Below are 14297 nucleotides of genomic sequence, written 5' to 3'. Positions count from 1 at the left end.
TCTACTAATAAAAAAGTGCATGCGATAGAAGAAATTATTGTTTTGAGTGGAAAGATGGATGAACTTATGAAATTATTTGCTACTAAAAGTGTTTCTTCTGATCCCAATGATATGCCTTTGTCTACTTTGATTGATAATAATAATGAATCTATGGATGTGAATTTTGTTGGTCGGAATAATTTTAGTAACAACGTGTATAGAGGAAACTTTAATCCTAGGCCGTATCCTAGTAACTCCTCTAATAATTATGGTAATTCCTACAAAAATTCTTATGGAAATTTTAATAAGATGCCCATTGAATTTGATACTAGTGTTAAGGAGTTTATGAATTCACAAAAGAATTTCAATGCTTTGCTTGAAGAAAAATTGCTCAAGGTTGATGAATTGGCTAGGAACGTTGATAGAATTTCTCTTGATGTTGATTCTTTGAAACTTAGATCTATTCCACCTAAGCATGATATCAATGAGTTTCTCAAAGCCATGAGAATTTCCATTGATGAGTGCAAAGAAAGAACCGCTAGGATGCGTGCTAAGAAAGATTGCTTTGTGAAAGCGTGTTCTTCTAGTTTCTATGAATATAAAGATGAAGATCTAAAAGTTATTGATGTGTCTCCTATTAAATCTTTGTTTTGCAATATGAATCTTGATAATGATGGGACTATATATGAGCCACCTTTACCTAGAAGGCGTTCCAAATATTCGGAGTCTTTAGATCTTGATGCAAAAATTGGTAAAAGTGGGATTGAAGAGATCAAAACTCTAGATGTTAATGAACCAACTATTTTGGATTTCAAGGAATTTAATTATGATAATTGCTCTTTGATAGATTGTATTTCCTTGTTGCAATCCGTGCTAATTTCTCCTCATGCTTATAGCCAAAATAAAGCTTTTACTAAACATATCGTTGATGCTTTGATGCAATCTTATGAAGAAAAACATGAGTTGGAAGTTTCTATCCCTAGGAAACTTTATGATGAATGGGAACCTACCATTAAAATTAAAATTAAAGATCATGAATGCTATGCTTTGTCTGATTTGGGTGCTAGTGTTTCCACGATTCCAAAAACTTTGTGTGATTTGCTAGGTTTCCGTGAATTTGATGATTGTTCTTTAAACTTGCACCTTGCGGATTCCACTATTAAGAAACCTATGGGAAGAATTAATGATGTTCTTATTGTTACAAATAGGAACTATGTGCCCGTAGATTTCATTGTTCTTGATATAGATTGCAATCCTTCATGTCCTATTATTCTTGGTAGACCTTTCCTTAGAACGATTGGTGCAATTATTGATATGAAGGAGGGGAATATTAGATTCCAATTTCCGTTAAGGAAAGGCATGGAACACTTCCCTAGAAAGAAAATAAAATTACCATATAAATCTATTATGAGAGCTACTTATGGATTGCCTACGAAAGAAGGCAATACCTAGATCTATCCTTACTTTTATGCCTAGCTAGGGGTGTTAAACGATAGCGCTTGTTGGGAGGCAACCCAATTTTATTTTAGTTTTTTTGCTTTTTGCTTCTGTTTAGGAATAAATCTTTGATCTACCCTCTCTCTATATTTGTCTTTATTTTTTAATTAGTGTTTGTGCCAAGTTAGGCCTATAGGATCTTCTTGGATGATAGTTATTTGATCTTGCTGAAAATTCCTGAAACTTTCTGTTCACGAAAACAATTGTTAAAAATCACCAGAATGTGATAAAATACTGATTCCAATTGCATCAGATCACTAAACAAATTGTCTAGGTCGTCCTATTTTGGTAGATTTTTCTGAGTTCCAGATGTTTGCGTTAGTTACAGATTACTACAGACTGTTCTGTATTTGACAGATTCTGTTTTTCGTGTGTTGTTTGCTTATTTTGATGAATCTATGGCTAATAAAATAGTTTATAAACCATAGAGAAGTTGTAATACATTAGGTTTAACACCCATATAAATAAAGAATGAGTTAATTACAGTACCTTGAAGTGGTGTTTTGTTTTCTCTCGCTAACGGAGCTCACGAGATTTTCTGTTAAGTTTTGTGTTGTGAAGTTTTCAAGTTTTGGGTAAAAGATTTGATGGATTATGGAACAAGGAGTGGCAAGAGCCTAAGATTGGGGATGCCCATGGCACCCCAAGATAATCTAAGGACACCAAAAAGCCAAAGCTTGGGGATGCCCCGGATGGCATCCCCTCTTTCGTCTTCGTCCATCGGTAACTTTACTTGGATCTATATTTTTATTCACCACATGATATGTGTTTTGCTTGGAGAGTCTTGTATGATTTGAGTCTTTGATTTTTAGTTTACCACAATCATCCTTGCTGTAAACACCTTTTGAGAGAGAAACACATGATTCGGAATTTATTAGAATACTCTATGTGCTTCACTTATATCTTTTGAGCTATATAGTTTTTGCTCTAGTGCTTCACTTATATCTTTTAGAGCACGGTGGTGGATTTGTTTTATAGAAACTATTGTTCTCTCATGCTTCACTTATATTATTTTGAGAGTCCTACAAAACAGCATGGTAATTTGCTTAAATTGAGAAGGTAGTCCTAATATGATAGGCATCCAAGATTAGTAAAAAAAATCTTATGAGTGTGTTGAATACTATGAGAAGTTTGATGCTTGATAATTGTTTTGAGATATGAAGATGGTGATATTAGAGTCACGCTAGTTGAGTAGTTGTGAATTTGAGAAATACTTGTGTTAAAGTTTGTGATTCCCGTAGCATGCACGTATGGTGAACCGTTATGTGATGAAGTCGGAGCATGATTTATTTATTGATTGTCTTCCTTATGAGTGGCGGTCGGGGACGAGCGATGGTCTTTTCCTACCAATCTATCCCCCTAGGAGCATGCGCGTAATACTTTGCTTTGATAACTTGTAGATTTTTGCAATAAGTATATGAGTTCTTTATGACTAATGTTGAGTCCATGGACTATACGCACTCTCTTCCTTCCACCATTGCTAGCCTCTCTAATACCGCGCACTTTTCGCCGGTATCATACACCCACCATATACCTTCCTCAAAACAGCCACCATACCTACCTATTATGGCATTTCCATAGCCATTCCGAGATATATTGCCATGCAACTTATCACCGTTCCCTTTGCTATGACATGCTCCATCATTGTCATATTGCTTTGCATGATCATGTAGTTGGCATCGTATTTGTGGCAAACCACCCTTCATAATTCTTTCATACATGTCACTCTTGATTGATTCACTAGTAGAAAACAGGGATTTGGTTCGGCCAGAAAAGAGCATTAATCCCGGTTGCATTACGAACCGGGCCTAATGTGAGCATTAGTCCCGGTTCGAGCGGCTAGGGCACCGTACAGGCATTAGTCCCGGTTCAAATGGGACCTTTAGTCCTGGTTGGTGCCACGAACCGGGACTAAAGGGTGCGATGCCCATTAGTACCGGTTCGTGGCACCAACCGGTACTAAAGGTTAGACCTTTAGTCCCGGTTCGAGCCACCAACCGGTACTAATGGGGTTTGAGGCATTAGTGCCGGTTCGTGGCACGAACCGGTACTAAAGGTCCCATTTTCAAACTCTACCCCCCCCGGTGGATCGCCTTTTCAGTTTTGTAAAAAGCAAAAGAAAATGATAAAAACTTCAAAAATTAAAATCCTTCCAGTTGTAGTTATGTTACTACATGTACTAGTTAGGAAAATTTAAAAACTTAAATTTGGACATGTTTTGCAAAAAGTGTAGGGAAAATGTAAAACGACTATAACTTTTGCATACGATGTCAGAAAAAAAACGTATAATGTATCAAAATGTTTAGCACGAAAATCCGCATCCGATTTTGACCTATGGCTTGTTTGCAAATTTTTAGAATCCTCAAATTCTAAAAGGAAAAAAAGTTATGCACGAAAATGTTCATTTTTTTGAATTTTTGTTAAATCTGGTCAAACTATGGTCAAACTACTTATTCAAGAAGTATTAGTGTTACTAAATAATTATTCAAGAATATTAGTGTTACTAAATAATTATTTCAGTTTTTTTGAATTTTGGTCAAATCTGGTCAAATTGTGGTCAAACTGTGGTCAAACTGTGGTCAAACAATGGTCAAACTAATTATTCAAGAAATATTAGTGTTACAAAATAATTATTTCAGTTTTTTTGAATTTTGGTCAAATCTGGTCAAACTATGGTCAAACTACGTATTCAAGAAATATTAGTGTTACTAAATAATTATTGTTTTTTAGAACAATTGTTTCAAACTCAAACAGTGAAATGTGTGACTTCATGCTCAAGCTAAATTCCCGAGGGTTAATAGGATTGACATCTTACTATTGTCAGGAAAACAACAAGTGCAGACTTGGAAACGAGGGAGAATAAAACCCGGAAGTTAAGCGTGCTCAGGCTGGAGTAGTGAGAGGATGGGTGACCGTCTGGGAAGTTAGATGATTTGGAATGATGAGGGGTGATTAGAGATTAGAGGTTAAATTGAGCAGTGATGAGGGGTGATTAGAGATTAGAGGTTAAAATAATTCAGAAATTTGAAAATAAAAAAATTCAAAAAAAATCATAAAATTTCCTTTAGTACCGGTTCGTGTTACCAACCAGGACTAAAGGTGGACCTCCAGGCAGCGGCCACGTGGAGGGCCTTTAGTCCCGGTTCGTGTAAGAACCGGGACTAAAGGGGGAGGCTTTAGTAACGACCCTTTAGTCCCGGTTCCAGAACCGGGACTAAAGCCCCTTATGAACCGGGACTAAAGGCCATTTTTCTACTAGTGATTGCATATCCCGGTACACTGCCGGAAGCATTCACATAGAGTCATATTTTGTTCTAAGTATTGAGTTGTAATTCTTGAGTTGTAAGTAAATAAAAGTGTGATGATCATCATTATTAGAGCATTGTCCCAAGTGAGGAAAGGATGATGGAGACTATGATGCCCCCACAAGTCGGGATGAGACTCTGGACGAAAAAAAAGGAAAAAAGGAGGCCATAAAAAAGAGAAAAGGCCCAAATAAAAAAATAAAAAAATGAGAGAAAAAGAGAGAAGGGACAATGTTACTATCCTTTTACCACACTTGTGCTTCAAAGTAGCACCTTGATCTTCATGATAGAGAGTCTCCTATGATATCACTTTCATATACTAGTGGGAATTTTTCATTATAGAAGTTGGCTTGTATATTCCAATGATGGGCTTCCTCAAAATGCCCTAGGTCTTCGTGAGCAAGCGAATTGGATGCACACCCACTTAGTTTCTTTTATTGAGCTTCCATATACTTATAGCTCTAGTGCATCCGTTGCATGGCAATCCCTACTCACTCACATTGATAGCTATTAATGGGCATCCCCATAGCCCGTTGATACACCTAGTTGATGTGAGACTATCTTCTCCTTTTTGTCTTCTCCACAACCACCATTCTATTCCGCATATACTGCTATATCCATGGCTCACGCTCATGTATTGCGTGAATATTGAAAATGTTTGAGAACACCAAAAGTATGAAACAATTGCTTGGCTTGTCATCGGGGTTGTGCATGATTTTGTAGGGATAACTTTGTTTGGCCATGTTATTTTGAGAAGACATGGTTGCTTAGTTAGTATGCTTGAAGTATTATTATTTTTATGTCAATATTAAACTCTTATCTCGAATCTTTCGGATCTGAATATTCATACCACAAATAACAGAATTACATTGAAAATTATGCTAAGTAGCATTCCACATAGAAAATTCTGTTTTTATCATTTACCTACTCGAGGACGAGCAGGAATTAAGCTTGGGATGCTTGATACGTCTCCAACGTATCTATAATTTTTGATTGTTCCATGCTATATTATATTCTGTTTTGGATGTTTAACGGGCTTTATTATAGACTTTCATATTATTTTTGAGACTAACCTATTAACCAGAGGCCCAGCCCAAATAGCTGTTTTTTGCCTATTTCAGTGTTTCGCAGAAAAAGAATATCAAACGGAGTCCAAACGGAATGAAACCTTCGGGAACGTGATTTTCGGAACGAACGTGATCCAGAGGACTTGGAGTCTACGCAAAGTAATGAACGAGGTGAGCACGAGGCAGGGGGTGCGCCTACCCCCGCCCCCCCAGGCGCGCCCTCCACCCTCGTGGGGCCCATGTTGCTCCACCGACGCACTTCTTCCTCCTATATATACCTACGTGCCCCCAAACTATCAGATACGGATCCACAAAAACCTAATTCCACTGCCGCAACCTTCTGTACCCGTGAGATCCCATCTTGGGGCCTTTTCCGGCGTCCTGCCGGAGGGGGCATTGATCACGGAGGGCTTCTACACCAACACCATAGCATCTCTGATGATGTGTGAGTAGTTTACCTCAGTCCTTCGGGTCCATAGTTATTAGGTAGATGGCTTCTTCTCTCTCTTTGGATCTCAATACAAAGTTCTCCATGATTCTCGTGCAGATCTATTTGATGTAACTCTTCTTTTGCGGTGTGTTTGTTGAGACCGATGAATTGTGGGTTTATGATCAAGATTATCTATGAACAATATTTGAATCTCCTCTGAATTCTTTTATGTATGATTGGTTATCTTTGCAAGTCTCTTTGAATTATCAGTTTGGTTTGGCCTACTAGATTGATCTTTCTTGCAATGGGAGAAGTGCTTAGCTTTGGGTTCAATCTTGCGGTGTCCTTTCCCAGTGACAGTAGGGGCAGCAAGGCACGTATTGTATTGTTACCACCGAGGATAAAAAGATGGGGTTTATATCATAGTGCATGAGTTTATCCCTCTACATCATGTCATCTTACTTAAAGCATTACTCTGTTCTTTTGAACTTAATACTCTAGATGCATGCTGGATAGCGGTCGATGTGTGGAGTAATAGTAGTAGATGCAGAATCGTTTCAGTCTACTTGTCGCGGACGTGATGCCTATATACATGATCATACCTAGATATTCTCATAACTATGCTCGATTCTATCAATTGCTCAACAGTAATTTGGTCACCCACCATAATACTTATGCTCTTGAGAGAAGCCACTAGTGAAACCTATGGCCCCCGGGTCTATTTTCCATCATATTAATCTTGCAACACTTAGCTATTTTTATTGCCCTTTATTTTACTTTGCATCTTTATTATAAAAATACCAAAAATATTATCTTATCATATCTATCAGATCTCACTTTTGTAAGTAACCGTGAAGGGATTGACAACCCCTTTATTGCGTTGGTTGCGATGTTTTTATTTGTTTGTGTAGGTGCGAGGGACTTGAGCGTGGTCTCCTATTGGATTGATACCTTGGTTCTCAAAAACTGAGGGAAATACTTACGCTACTTTACTGCATCACCCTTTCCTCTTCAAGGGAAAACCAACACAGTGCTCAAGAGGTAGCAGGTGGCAACTTTAATACACATCTGGGTGGATTGTTGGTTTTGGGCACCTGGGGTTATACCAGTGTTGTCCAAAGAGATCCTGGGGTTATACCGTGTGATCCTCCTATGGTCCGCCACCCAGGCTCAAAGGGATCATGAGATTATTCATGCTAGAAACTTCGGTGTGCAACCACAAGCTATTATGGGCTCTAGCATAGTTGAGTATGTTGCATGACCTCTTCCAGTGGTAGGCTAATAGATGTAGGGGATGTAGGTTGGTACTGTCTACCCGGGGTTAGAGTTAATGCTTATGAAAGACTGTGTCTCGGTCATCCGTTTCTCAAACACCATGTAGTGCGAGAAATCCAACGGAGGAGATCGAGTCTTGTGGGGAAAAGTGCGCAAACCTCTGCAGAGTGTACAAACTAATCATGGTTAGCCGTGTCCCCGGTTATGGACATCTTGAGTATCTGGTACTTGAATTATTGGATTGATCTCATCACTCTAAATTAATTTGTTGGGTTGTTAATGTACACTTTAATATTTGGGTTTGAAATGGGGGTACCATTCTCAAAGTTTTCAACCACCATGATAGTTAAATAAAATATATTCCTTTGTTGTAGGAAAAAATTGGCTTTTCGCAAAAACATTATAACCATAGAGCCTCCACCAGCCATATTTGCATGTAGTGATAGCATTTATCTGTTCATTACTCTACTGCGTTATATTGCCAGCATATTCCATGTGCTGACCCGTTTTCGGGCTGCAACGTATCATGTTGCGGACTTTTCAAATGAAGAGTAAGGTGCGCTAGGTCGTTTGTCGTGCACTCAACTATGCCGTTGGAGTTGATGGACTCACTTTATCTTCCAAAGCCTTCCGCTGTTATCTTATTTAGATGGCCTTAAGCCATATTTATTGTAATAAGTTCTCTTTTGAGACATTCGATGTAATAAGTGTGTGATTGCTACTCTGTTATAAATCCTTCGAGTATTGTGTGTGTCAGCAATCTAGGGATGACACTGAACACAGAGATTTGACCGTCTGAGGTCGAATCGCTACAAGATGGTATTAGGGCACACGCTGAATGTAGGACACGACCATTAAGATGAGCCATAGGTCACTCTCCTCTACTCATTTCTGACTCCTCTCCATTTTCTACTCTTTAGGATGGCGGACTCAAGGAACAAGTTTGCACAACCGGATGAAGACACACCCTTTGGACGACACTTGAAGGAAGCCACTAGGTACCTGAACATCGGAATACCAAGCTTCACCAGGACCTACACCGCCACTTTACCAGAAGAGGAGCGCTGGATGATTCGAGTTCAAGTTCCAGGAAGGACATTCACGCCAGTCACTGAGCCCATAGAGTTTTCCTTTGATGCACCCACCTAGAGTCTAGGAAAGAGCATGGCAGCCCACATTGCTATGGGGCGAATTGGAGAAGTCTACAAACAGGAGCTGAAGGACACTATCTATCAGATATGTGGGCGCCGAGATGAGCAATGGGAGATAGTCAGCACCAGGAGGGACAGGTCCATTGCAGCGTTCATCCAGGAGCTAAACCAGCACATTCGTCGGCAGGAGAATCATATGTGCGCAGGCATGATAGACCTAAGGAAGGCAATGACCAGGATTTCAGAGCTAGAAGAGGAACTCAAGTCTACACGCGATGAATATGAGGAGGAAATGACGATACTCGTGTTGGGGAACGTAGCAGAAATTCATAATTTTCTACGCAACACCAAGATCAATCTATGGAGTAATCTAGCAACAAAGGGAAGGGGAGTGCATCTACATACCCTTGTAGATCGCGATGCGGAAGCGCTGCAAGAACGCGGATGAAGGAGTCGTACTCGTAGTGATTCAGATCGCGGTTGATTCCGATCTAAGCGCTGAACCACGGCGCCTCCGCGTTCAACACACGTGCAGCCCGGTGACGTCTCCCACGCCTTGATCCAGCAAGGAGAGCGGGAGAGGTTGGGGAAGACTCCGTCCAGCAGCAGCACGACGGCGTGGTGGTGGTGGAGGAGCATGGCAATCCTGCAAGGCTTCGCCAAGCACCGCAGGAGAGGATGAAGGAAGAGGGGTAGGGCTGCGACATGAGGGAGATGTGTTCTCATGTGTATGGCAGCCCCAAAACCCCAATATATATAGGGGAGGGGGAGGGCTGCGCCCCCATCTAGGGTTCCCCCCCCCAAGGGGTGCGACCAGCCCTAGATGGGGCTTGGGGGGCGGCCAAAGGGGGGGAGAGAGGGGGCGCCCCACTAGATGGGCCTTAGACCCATCTGAGCCTAGGGTTTCCCCCTTCCCCCCTTTCTTGCGCCCTGGGCCTCTTGTGGGGGAGCGCACCAGACCACCTGGGGCTGGTCCCCTCCCACACTTGGCCCATGCAGCCCTCTGGGGCCGGTGGCCCCACCTGGTGGACCCCGGGGACCCTCCCGGTGGTCCCGGTACATTACCGATAGCACCTGAAACTTTTCCGGTGACCAAAACAGGACTTCCCATATATAAATCTTTACCTCCGGACCATTCCGGAACTCCTCGTGATGTCCGGGATCTCATCCGGGACTCCGAACAACATTCGGTAACCACGTACATGCTTTCCCTATAACCCTAGCGTCATCGAACCTTAAGTGTGTAGACCCTACGGGTTCGGGAACCATGCAGACATGACCGAGACGTTCTCCGGCCAATAACCAACAGCGGGATCTGGATACCCATGTTGGCTCCCACATGTTCCACGATGATCTCATCGGATGAACCACGATGTCGGGGATTCAATCAATCCCGTATTCAATTCCCTTTGTCTATCGGTATGCTACTTGCCCGAGATTCGATCGTCGGTATCCCGATACCTTGTTCAATCTCGTTACCGGCAAGTCTCTTTACTCGTTCCGTAACTCACATCATCCCGTGATCAACTCCTTGGTCACATTGTGCACATTATGATGATGTCCTACCGAGTGGGCCCAGAGATACCTCTCCGTTTACACGGACTGACAAATCCCAGTCTCGATTCGTGCCAACCCAACAGACACTTTCGGAGATACCTGTAGTGCACCTTTATAGCCACCCAGTTACGTTGTGACGTTTGGTACACCCAAAGCATTCCTACGGTATCCGGGAGTTGCACAATCTCATGGTATAAGGAAATGATACTTGACATTAGAAAAGCTCTTAGCAAACGAACTACACGATCTTGTGCTAGGCTTAGGATTGGGTCTTGTCCATCACATCATTCTCCTAATGATGTGATCCCGTTATCAACGACATCCAATGTCCATGGTCAGGAAACCGTAACCATCTATTGATCAACGAGCTAGTCAACTAGAGGCTTACTAAGGACATGGTGTTGTCTATGTATCCACACATGTATCTGAGTTTCCTATCAATATAATTCTAGCATGGATAATAAACGATTATCATGAACAAGGAAATATAACAATAACCATTTTATTATTGCCTCTAGGGCATATTTCCAATAGTCTCCCACTTGCACTAGAGTCAATAATCTAGTTCACATCGCCATGTGATTAACACTCATAGGTCACATCACCATGTGACCAACATCCAAAGAGTTTACTAGAGTCAACAATCTAGTGCACATCACTATGTGATTAACACTCAATGAGTTCTGGTTTGATCATGTTATGCTTGTGAGAGAGGTTATTAGTCAACGGGTCTGAACCTTTCAGATCCGTGTGTGCTTTACGAATATCTATGTCATGCTACCACGCGCTACTTGGAGCCATTTCAAATAACTGCTCTACTATACGAATCCGGTTCACTACTCAGAGTCATCCGGATTAGTGTCAAAGTTCGCATCGACGTAACCCTTTACGATGAACTCCTTTTCACCTCCATAATCGAGAAAATTCCTTAGTCCACTAGATACTAAGGATAAGTTCGACCGCTGTCATGTGATCCATTCCCGGATCACTATTGTACCCCTTGACCAACTCATGGCAAGGCACACTTCATGTGCGGTACACAGCATAGCATACTGTAGAGCCTACGTCTAAAGCATAGGGGACGACCTTCGTCCTTTTTCTCTCTTCTGCTGTGGTCAGGTCTTGAGTCTCACTCAATACTCACACCTTGTAACACAGCCAAGAATTCCTTCTTTGCCGATCTATTTTGAACTCTTTCAAAATCATGTCAAGGTGTGTGTTCTTTGAAAGTATCATCAGGCGTCTTGATCTATCTCTATAGATCTTGATGCCTAATATGTAAGCAGCTTTTATCCAGGTCTTCCTTTGAAAAACTCCTTTCAAACAACCCTTTATGCTTTCCAAAAGTTTTACATCATTTCGGATCAACAATATGTCATTCACATATACTTATCAGAAATGTTGTAGTGCTCCCACTCACTTTATTGTAAATACAAGTTTCTAACAAACTTTGTATAAACCCAAAACCTTTGATCACTCCATCAAAGTGTATATTCTGACTCCGAGATGCTTGCTCTAATCCATGGAAGGATCGCTGGAGCTAGCATACCTTTTAGTATCCTTAGGATCGACAAAACCTTTCTGATTGTATCACATACAACCTTTCCTTACGAAAACTGGTACGGAAACTTGTTTTGACATCCATCTGCCAGATTTCATAAATGCAGCTAATGCTAACATGATTCCAACGGAATTAAGCATCGCTACGGATGAGAAAATCTCATCGTAGTCAACTCCTTGAACTTGTGAAAATACTCTTTGCCACAAGTCGAGCTTCATAGACGGTAACATTACCGTCCACGTCCGTCTTCTTCTTAAAGATCCATTTATCTCGGATTTCATGGCTTTTAACCATTTGTCGGAATATGGGCCCACCATCGCTTCTCCATAGCTCGTAGGTTCAGTATTGTCCAACAACATGATATCTCAGACAGGATCACGTACCACTCTGAAGTAGCACGCATCCTCGTCGTCCTACGAGGTTTGGTAGTGACTTGATCCGAAGTTTCATGATCACTATCATAAGCTTCCACTTCAATTGGTGCAGGTGCCACAGGAACAACTTCTTGTGCCCTGCTACACACTAGTTGAAGTGACGGTTCAACAACCTCATCAAGTCTCCACCATCCTCCCACTCAATTCTTTCGAGAGAAACTTTTCCTCGAGAAAGGACCCGTTTCTAGAAGTAATTACTTTTGCTTCCAGATCTGAAATAGGAGGTATACCCAACTGTTTTGGGTATTCTATGAAGATGCATTTATCCACTTTGGATTCGAGCTTATCAGCCTAAAACTTTTTCACATAAGCATCGCAGCCCCAAACTTTTAAGAAACGACAACTTAGGTTTCTCTAAACGGTGTCGTCTCAACGGAATTGCGTGGTGCCCTTTTAAAGTGAATGCGGTTGTCTCTAATGCCTAACCCATAAACGATAGTGGTAATTCAATAAGAGACATCATGGTATGCACCATATCCAATAGGGTGCAGTTATGATGTTCGGACACACCATCACACTATGGTGTTCCAGGCGGTATTAATTGTGAAACACTTTCCACAATGTCTTAATTGTATGCCAAACTCGTAACTCAGATATCTCTATGATCATATTATAGACATTTTATCCTCTTGTCACGACGATCTTCAACTTCACTCTGAAATTACTTGAACCTTTCAATAATTCAGACTTGTGTTTCATCAAGTAAACACACTCAGCATCTACTCAAATCATCTGGGAAGTAAGAACATAACGATATCCACTGCATGCCTCAGCACTCATTGGACTGCATACATCAAATGTATTACTTCCAACAAGTTGCTCTCTTGTTCCATCTTACTGAAAACGAGGCCTTTCAGTCATCTTGCCCATGTGGCATGATTTGCATGTCTCAAGTGGTTCAAAATCAAGTGAGTCCAAACGATCCATCTGCATGGAGTTTCTTCATGCATATATACCAATAGACATGGTTCGCACGTCTCAATCTTTTCAAAAACGACTGAGTCCAAAGATCCATCTTACATGGAGCTTCTTCATGCGTTCTATACCAATATGACTCAAATGGCAGTGCCACAAGTATGTGGAACTATCATTACTATTTTATATCTTTTGGCACGAACATGTGTATCACTACGATCGAGATTCATTTTAGGTGCAAGACCATTGAAGGTATTATTCAAATAAACAGAGTAACCATTATTCTTCTTAAATGAATAACCGTATTGCAATAAACATAATCTTATCATGCTCAACACAAACACTAAATCTCGATGGTAGAGGGAGCATGCGATGCTTGATCACATCAACCTTGGAAACACTTCCAACACATATCGTCATCTCACCTTTAGCTAGTCTCCGTTTATTCCGCAGCTTTTATTTCGAGTTACTAACACTTAGCAACCGAACCGGTATCTAATACCCTGGTGCTTCTAGGAGTACTAGTAAAGTACACATTCATATAACGTATATCCAATATACTTCTGTAGACCTTGCCTGCCTTCTCATCTGCCAAGTATCTAGGGTAGTACTGCTTCAGTGACCGTTCCCCTCATTACAGAAGCACTTAGTCTTGGGTTTGGGTTCAACCTTGGGATTCTTCACTAGAGCGGCAAATGATTTGTTGTTTCATGAAGTATCCCTTTTGCCCTTGCCCTTCTAGAAACTAGTGGTTTTACTAACCATCAACAATTGATGCTCCTTCTTGATTTCTACTTTCGCAGTGTCAAACATCGCGAGTTGCTCAAGGATCATCATGTCTATCCCTGATATGTTATAGTTCATCACGAAGCTCTAATAGCTTGGTGGCAGTGACTAAGGAGAACCATCACTATCTCATCTGGAAGATTAACTCCCACTCGATTCAAGTGATTGTAGTATTCAGACAGTCTGAGCACATGCTCAACGATTGAGCTTTTCTCCCTTAGTTTGCAGGCTTAAGAAACTTGTCAGAGGTCTCATACCTCTTGACGTGGCACTAGTCCGAAATCCCAATTTCGGTCTTCGGAACATCTCATATGTTCTGCGACGTTTCAAAAAACCGTCT

Source organism: Aegilops tauschii, chromosome 4, assembly GCF_002575655.3.
Source record: "Aegilops tauschii subsp. strangulata cultivar AL8/78 chromosome 4, Aet v6.0, whole genome shotgun sequence".
NCBI lineage: Eukaryota > Viridiplantae > Streptophyta > Magnoliopsida > Poales > Poaceae > Aegilops > Aegilops tauschii.
The sequence above is the reverse complement of the archived record's forward strand: the minus strand, read 5'-3'. Positions refer to the sequence as shown.